At 36.7% G+C, this 8725-nt stretch overlaps 1 protein-coding gene across 1 annotated transcript in view; it reads left to right on the plus strand.

Annotated features, from left to right (window-relative positions):
* Positions 1-1419: 1419 nt before the first annotated feature.
* The window catches only part of LOC129567488 (alpha-mannosidase 2), a 16540-nt gene continuing 9234 nt past the window's right edge, over positions 1420-8725 (plus strand). The window contains exon 1 of the mRNA XM_055444450.1: positions 1420-2197. The gene's annotated coding sequence lies outside the window, so the exon portion shown is untranslated. The remainder of the gene's footprint in view (positions 2198-8725) is intronic.

Here is an 8725-nt window from a genome sequence, read left to right on the forward strand (position 1 = left end):
TACTATTTGCTCTACATATTGTTCGAGCATTTCCATTCGAATGATTCCAGCTTGTGCTTGGATTTTTAATCAGAGAGTTTTGCTCTTCGATGTGGCGGTGTGTTTAAGTTGTCTGTGGTTTATTGGTTTTTCGTCTGATTTTGACTGTTTTTTTTTTCATTCTGTATCGTTTTCGTGTTTGTTATATTTGTTTTTGTATCTTTAACACTTTTAATGCTTTGGCCATACAGTCTGAAATACGATGAATTCAGACAAATCGTGCACAACGCACGACATTTGAGTCACATTTATCATTGTTTAACATATTTCAAAGTGACCAAACGCGTTTCGGTTTTAATGCAATCGAAATGGATTTATTAGTCACCCTCATGCACACACACACACACACACAGACACTTCTAAATGAATCAACCGCATATATCTTTTTAATGGTTTTTGATTAGATTAGGCGTCTCCATTTGTTCATTTTTTTTTTAATGGAAAAACTCAAGTATTGAATGATTTTTTTGAACGTATGCCAAGCCGCTTTATTCAAAAGGCCATGTAACATGTTGAGGAAGGCCATGTAACATGTTGAGTCCCCATGTTCAGGACGGCTCCAATAATTTTTTACAAATGGTTCAATTTCGTCCATGGTTTCATATCTTTTGGCTGGCTGCTGAATTTCATACAATGTTCGGGACAATTAAACCAACCGTCTCCATCATCCGAAGCTTCAGCCATCGAAAGCCCATGGAATGTTGTTGAATTGAAACCATTTGAATTTCAACAGGAATACTAGCGTAGTGTACGTATTACACGATTTGTGTTTTTAAAAAAAGAAAGAAAAAAGAACGGAATTTATCATTTGTAAATAAATTCAATTCAGATCAATTCAAATTGGACTAAAAATTCGGCAATCAATGATCACATTATTTCTTCCATATCTTTCATCCACATAAGAGATAATGAATGCAGTGAACAAACATAATTACCAAAAAGTGTATTCACAAATGTCAAACCAGTCAAATATTAGTTTAGACATTGTTTGATCTGGGTTTTGTTCAATTGGATACAAATTCAAATACTTCGTTGAAAAAAAAATGTAAATCAACTGTTTTGAAATTCATTGGTTGCTTGATCAAAGTAACAAAAAGAATTGCTCGTCATCGATTATTCCGAGAAAGGGTATTACAATGTGGCAGAAACGTAACGAACTCGACAAATGAACAGCTGTTTAAATATTTCCAAGTCGAAATGAGTAAAATGAATAATAAATGCCATCATCTCAGAAAATTGAGTTCGAGCAAGTTCTCAGGCAATAGAATTCAAATATTGGCGCATTTGTGTGTCAACGCAGTCTATGTTTGCCATGCACATTTGATACGAGGTGAAAAGTGAAACGCAAGTGTTTGCTGTTTGGCATAAAACCTCAACAGCGTCATTCATGTGAGCGGTACGGTAGAGTGAAGACATAAAAAGAGAGGCGAAACACATAGAGAGAAAAGTGAAGAGAGCGCACGAGTCAGACTGATACACTGTGTGTTGTGTGTACAGAAACGTAAACAATGTTTTCATCTATAATCATTCTGAAGCAGTGAGAAAGTTAGTCGCATGTTGCCGTGACATTACACGTACATGCTTTGCGTTTCGGTGTAGTTGGGTGCAGCGCCACATGCAGACAACAGTTTGGTTCTCCGAGAGAGAGCTGTGAGAGACAGAGCGAGATAGTGAGAGAGAATCAAATCATCTTTGGCAGTAATAAGAAGCAAGCGGCGAGCAAACAAAAATCACTGCGAACGTGTTTGAGAGCATCACAAGTAATCAGTCGTGTTGCATTAGTCTTGGTGTGCGACGGTGTGTTTTCTGTCAATTTTCCAAATCGGTGACACACACAGTGTTTCTGCTTCTGCTGCTGCTGTTGCTGTTTTTTTTTTGTTATATTCTTGAGTATCTGTGTTTTTTTCTTCGGTTTTGCTACGTGCATTGTGTTTGGTTCATGCATTAAGTTCGGTGTAAAATAAAATCCCGTGCAGTAAATGTGAAGAAAACTTACAAAAACTCGGTTCGAAAAGCAGCAAAAATCCAAATTCAAATTGTTAGTTTTACTTCGAAAAAAAAAATCGAGTGTTCAATTCAGTGTGTATGAGTGAAATCTGCCGCCGACGACGACTGCAAGATTTTTTTCTATTCAACGAATGCAATTTTTCTAAACCAGGTAAATTTAGTGTTGTTAATATTGTATTTGGTGGTTGGTTTGTTTGAAAATGGTCTGGTGTGTTACGAAAGATTTGTGTGGATTGAAATTAAGGCGCATTTCATTCAGTTCTATTTCAATTGATTGAGATGCAAATGAACGCAACAGCAACAACAATGACTACGACGATGACGACGGTGGCGGCAGCAGCCGTCTCCTCTCGCATTGCATACACACCATCATTCGGTGTGCCCTTTTTCTCACTTCATCTCATTCGTGCAATACTTTTCTTGTTGCTGCATAAATTATACGTGAAGCAGAAAACAAAAGTAACGCAACGCTGTTAATATTGCATGATGAATTTACTGCCAAAAAACTAACGAGATATACAACAACACTACTAGCAGCAGCAATAACAATATATTACTACCAATTTCAGCTCAAGTGGTATTTTTTCCGCATTATTCATTTTTTCCCGTTGTATAGAAAAACGTTTTCTATTTGTTTTTGAGCCATGAAAAAAAAACACAGAGAACAAACGCTGTTTGATGAATGAAACATTGATTGCAAACAAAACATTTCGATTTAAGAGAGAGAAAAAAACACAGAGATTTGTGAAATGCCAAAGAGAGGCAGGGAGATAGGCACAAGGCACATACATAGTTAATAACGATGGTTTGTCAGCGGTTTGAATATGGAAAGACACAGTTCACTTTTACGGCTTTATTGAGAGTACTGTGTGCTCTGTTCTTCTTTCCCCGCTCGACATTGTGTGTATTTTTAGACAAAAATCCCATGCAACTTATGTGTACCAAAAGAAAGCAAAACGTGAAAAACATAAATATACGATAAATTCCCATTTATGATGATATTGTAAACGGAATGAAGGTGAAGAAAAATAGAGAAAGAAAAACTTCCGAGCTGGTAGTAAACAGTTCCATCAATAGTTGTGAACTGAAGAAAAAAACCAACGACAATTCAAAGCAAAGTTCACAAAAACCAAATTACCATCGTTCATAAAGAGTTAAGCGATCTATTTATAAATTTACAACAGACAGCATAGGTAAAAAAGAACGGACGGGAAAATATATATATATATAATATAATAATAGTCATTTAGCGGAATAAATACTTCAAGTAATTTTTTACCGCTAAAACAAGGTAGGCAATGAAATCAACGATGATAACAATGCGAACGAAAGAAAAAAACAGCAGCAACAACAATCTCAGCTAAATTATGTTAAGCGTTCAAGTTTGTATTCATTCCCACTCGGAATGTATCTATGCAAGAGTGTGCGGCACGTCAATTTTTTTCTTCATTAAGTTTTTGCTTTCTTTTATACATAGCCGTGTTCTTTCTGTATTTTTTTTTCAATTTCAATTCCGTTTGCTGTTATTGTTGTTTTTTCGTCACCACCGCTAAAGTGCTGTTTGTCCAACAGACCATGCAGCAAACGTCATTAGTGTGCGGCATTCCCCATTGTGGCTCATAAATTCGTATTCAAAAGCAAAGTATGTCGTGACACATGATCCGAAAAAGAATTGACAAAAAAGCTTCATTGACAAAACTGCCTCATCAAATGTGCCATGTAATTGATTAAATTGGATTCAAGTGACACTAGTAATAGCGGCTGGAAATACAGCGAATTCACATCGAAAACAGAAACAAAATTACTCTTAATGTAGTGGTCATATTAGTGGCTTTTAATTAAGTAATTTGATTGAGTTGGCATAGAAAAAAACTACGGCCGACAATAGAAATCTCGTTTCTGTATCAATCTTCCTAAAATGAAACCAGATCGAGTATCTTTCTTATCAGACCGTAAAATTGGCCCATTGTATTTTATGCAAATTGTTACAATTTTCGGCAGGCATATTGTTAGCATATTTGTATCGCCACTTTCTTGCTTCCATAGCCAAACATAAATAAGAGTCCAACAAAACGATTCATCGCTCGATTGACAATAACAAAAAAGGCGACAAAACGCCTGAAAGAACAAAAAGAAGGGGACAAAAAAACTGAATGAACACACAGTGTGTGTGTGTGTCTCTGGACGAGGAATGAAAAACGGTATGCGAACGACGACGATGACGGCAATGATTGAAAAAATCAATATATGGAGTTTGTATTTCAGGGATATTCTCTATCTATATCCATATATTTTATTTGTGTAAGTGACAACAAGACGAGTTAAATGGAGCATTTGCATGTATTTTGCTTTGAACAAGCCCAACCATCCACATCAAACAGGACGCTAGACTTCTGTTCAGAGGCTAGTCGATATTTTATCATGTTTCACATTTTATGCCCTCCGGATGACACATCCGATTGTTTGCTCACGTAATATATATTACTCAGCTCAGTTCGATACAATAATGGTGAACACGATGATATCGTGACGTTGAGTATGATTTCGGTACCTCATACCACTCCTCCATCGGTAATGACACAAAATGTACAACACACAACTGCGGTGTACTGAGAGTTTCAATTGAATAATGGTTGTGCGTGGAAAAACTTTATATTCTATGAGCAAACTAATACGCTGAATCCACATTACGGCCGGCTACCGGTTGTACTCTTTCGTCTCTCCTGCTTTCTCTCTCTTGCACTCTCAGTCTCTCTCTGTCACTGGCACATTTCCTTCCAGCTCTGTATCGGGATTTCATGCTTCACGCTAGCACCGAGGCCAAATTGCATGAGCATTTTTTTTATGTGTTTCGTTCACCGTCGATTTTCGGACTCCAGAGAAAGAAAATTGTATAAAATGTAGCTAACGTCACCGAAACCATATCGTGTGACCCTGTTTGACATGATGATTTGTTCGTTTTTTTTCTCCATTCAGTCCGTTGCTTTCTTTAAAGAAAACTATAAATATAATTTTGCATGGAAAAATAGCTGTTGGTCATGAAACGCGCAGTTTTGGGTAGAGCTGAACAGAAAATTGTATCGTTTTTGGTTTGGAAAAATTCCATTTTTTCTCTCTCTCTCTCTCTCATTCTCTCGTGATCACGTCTGTAAATGCGATTTAACATCGCAACCCAAAAAAGTTAGTGCTTTTCACTCATGTACTTGTATATGTATGAATATTTTTTTTGTTTAATGTCCCCTCACCTCATACTCGCAATTGGTTTGAGCTCACGGCATTAACTATAGCAATTTTTGTAGTTGTTCTGTGTTAGTTGCCTCGGTTCTATGGGCAACAGTAACAATTATGCGCAAACCACAACAACCGAATTTGATTCCCTTTTTTATTTTGAACATAAATTTAAATCACAAATAACGGGTAAATTGCTGCCCAGTAGTTTTCCGTTCATTTTAATTATTGCCAATATAATGTGGCAATATACAGCGCTTCACCAGTCATTATAAATTGTTTTTTTTTTCTGTTCTGTTCTACAGTCGACTATACTATGCATGGCATTTGGTTGTGCTTTCTTTCTAGATCGAATAGCAACAAAAAAGGGGAGAACATGTTGCCGACAAACTGCCGTTTAATAACGTAAACAATTCGTTTCTAAATAAAAAGCCATTTGAACCGTGCCGAATGAGCTCGTTCACTCGTTCGCGCTCAATGCGTTCATACTCATACTCACAAGGCCCGCACACTTGCACACATAATTCATCATTGAAACTTATTACAACGTTTCAAATAACAGCATTAATAACAAAGCCAATTCAGCTGTTGACCATTTTGATTGCATTGCGTTAGTTGGCTGCCAGCCTCAGTATTGCGGTGTATATTTTGTGCATAATTCAAGTGCTTTTCGCCGCATTTTTCGTCTACGAAGAGTCTACGACCGCGACGCGTATGTGTGGCCCATTCGACAAGCATTGTATGTTTACAACCATTTATTTACGCTCGAATCATCAAATTCAAACATGAATTTGATATTCTGCACGGCACATTCAATGTACGCTTTTCGTTGTCTCCCTCTCTCTCTCTCTCTCCCCACTCGGCGTCAAATCAGTTCAAACACAATATGTAACAAGTATGTGATTATTGCTTTTCAGTTCGTTCTAAATAACAATGTAGCTGTTTAAATTTAGATGGGATTCAAAAATCTAAGAATCTAAATCGAAATCACATACATACGATGTTGTTGTAAAAATCAAAGGAACATGGGAACAGAAATCATAATGCCGAGAAAAATAGAACAGAACCATAATTAAAGACGAGCCTAGATCTCTCGACAACAACCGAACTATTTATTGTTGTGTAAAATCACGTACATATTGTGATTGCTACTTTGATTTCGTGTGAATATTAGTCCCCCCCTTCTCTTGTGTTATTGAAAATTACAGCCACATCAAAAGCATCGATAAAAATGAAAAGCAACGACGCAACGACCGATGACGAGATGAAAGAGCGATTAAATCATTCGACATTTGCGATTTTAGCCCATATTTGTATGCGCGAATGAAAAGTTTTTCTAGCGCGAAATTGATTTCCATCTCGACTAATTGAAATGATTCGATCAGTTGCGCTTTTTTCACATTAGCACGGTTGAAATGCGCATATAGTTGTTGGGTGCTGAATGCGTTGGATGCACACCTTCTGTACAGTGAATTTAGAACGAATTTGAATACAATCATTCGTATACATTTGCTGGAATTGCAGAAAAAAACAAACAAACAGCAACGCGTATTTGGCGCAACGCTGAATAGTCATTATTTTAATTGAAAAGAAGAGAGAAAAAAGATGCATTGAGGTGTGTAGGTGAATGCTATGCAGTAGAAACCCGATCAACTAACAATGGCATCGATTGAAACATGAGCTAGAATTTAAATCCAAATCGATTTTTGTGGTAACTGTCATTCGCAAAAACATGCATCCAACTTATCGACAATCGTCTACATATGCGGTGCAACAAATGAATGATAAAAATGAACGACATTCATTTAAATCAATGAATTTGCTTTGGAGTTTATCATTTAGCTCATTAGCTCTGTCCGTTCAATTAAGGTGGATTACGTGCATACGTGGTGTTGGTATAGATACTACAATTACTACGGAGGAGGAGAGAGCACACAAGTAATTGACACGTGCTACATGCATTTTAAACAGCTGATGGTCGGTTTTCTTCTTTGCAAACGCAAAAGAAAAACGCACACGCTGCTGCTTAATTTACACTGTGCGAAGAAAATAATTGTATGCAAATTTATGCGAACAATGCAATTGGCGAATGGGTAAAAGTGAAGCAACACTGAATGATTTATTCGTCAAATCACAAAATTGAAATCGCCTTTCTCACTACGCCTGCTGCCGATTTTGTTTTTGCCGGTTTTTTTTCCGAAGCTAACGGTGTAATTGGATGGTTATGAGGTCGATGTGATCACAACGAATCGATTGTTATGTAGAAATCGCATGTCGATTTTTCGATGTCAATGAATTATTATGTAAAAAAAAAGAAGAGAAGTAACGATTTCATTTTATACGAGTCAATGATCGTACATCGTGTGTGTGCGTTTATGTTTTCTTAATTTCAAAGCATTGAGCAGAAAATATTGTCTAATTCGCTGAAAACGCCGGTGCCCACTTGCAAATCGGCCATTCAGTCGAACTAATGAAGTGATGAGAAGTGTGCCGATCATTTACACCATGATTTATTCTCTCGAATGCTTTATTTCTTCTTTGTTTCACGGTTTCGGAATCACTGAATTCCAAAGTATCTGATTCGCAACGATCCAATGATAAATAATAATAAACAAGAAATGAAATGAAACAAAAAGTTTCTATTCTTGATAAATATTTGACAGAAAATTTGCTCGCGTTTTTTTCTGTTCATTCCTTTTTTCTCTCTCTCTATCTTTCATGCTTGTTCACGCTTTCTGCACAACGATAATTCGCAAAGCAAAAAAAAACAACCATAATCAGTAGATCACGATGAGAGAAAAAAATAATATATAAATTATAATACACACGGAGCAGCAGCAATAACAACAACGAAAAAAGCATGCGGCTAAACGAACGAGCATAAATGTAAGCGAAACGATAAAAGTGAGAAAACGGGCTGAGAAAAGAGATTGTCGTGACTTGATGTCAGATTGTCGTCTACTATTTCACAGTCTATTCATTGTGCATATTCTTTTTCCTCAGATTTCTGTGCCGGTATTTTGGAACACAATTCCGCAAAAATCGTTCGGAATTATTCCAAACGATCCATTGAATTTTGAAACATCAATTCACGACGTTCAATAAAAATCAAAAACGTTCAATCAGAAGATGATCGCTTCTGTATTTGAACTTTGTGGAGTGATATTCCAACATTCAATGGATCGTTTGGAATAATTCCGAACGATTTTTGCGGAATGTAAATGTTCTAAAATACCGGCACTGGTGTTTTTCATTATTTTACTTTTCCGTACACAACAAGGGAAAGTATAGGAATTGGTCCCGAAAACTTTTTTCGCAAAATTGGTTTAGATCATCATAAAAACTCATGAAACGCGTAGAAAACCACTTTTTGAGACAATTTTCCGTTCGTGTGCCGTCGTCGTTGTCGTCGTTGTCGTTGTCGTTGGTGTTTGTTAACACGATAACTCAA

This window comes from Sitodiplosis mosellana, unplaced genomic scaffold (genome assembly GCF_009176505.1).
Source record: "Sitodiplosis mosellana isolate CC-2019 unplaced genomic scaffold, AAFC_SMos_1.0 Smas_scaffold_11, whole genome shotgun sequence".
Lineage (NCBI taxonomy): Eukaryota > Metazoa > Arthropoda > Insecta > Diptera > Cecidomyiidae > Sitodiplosis > Sitodiplosis mosellana.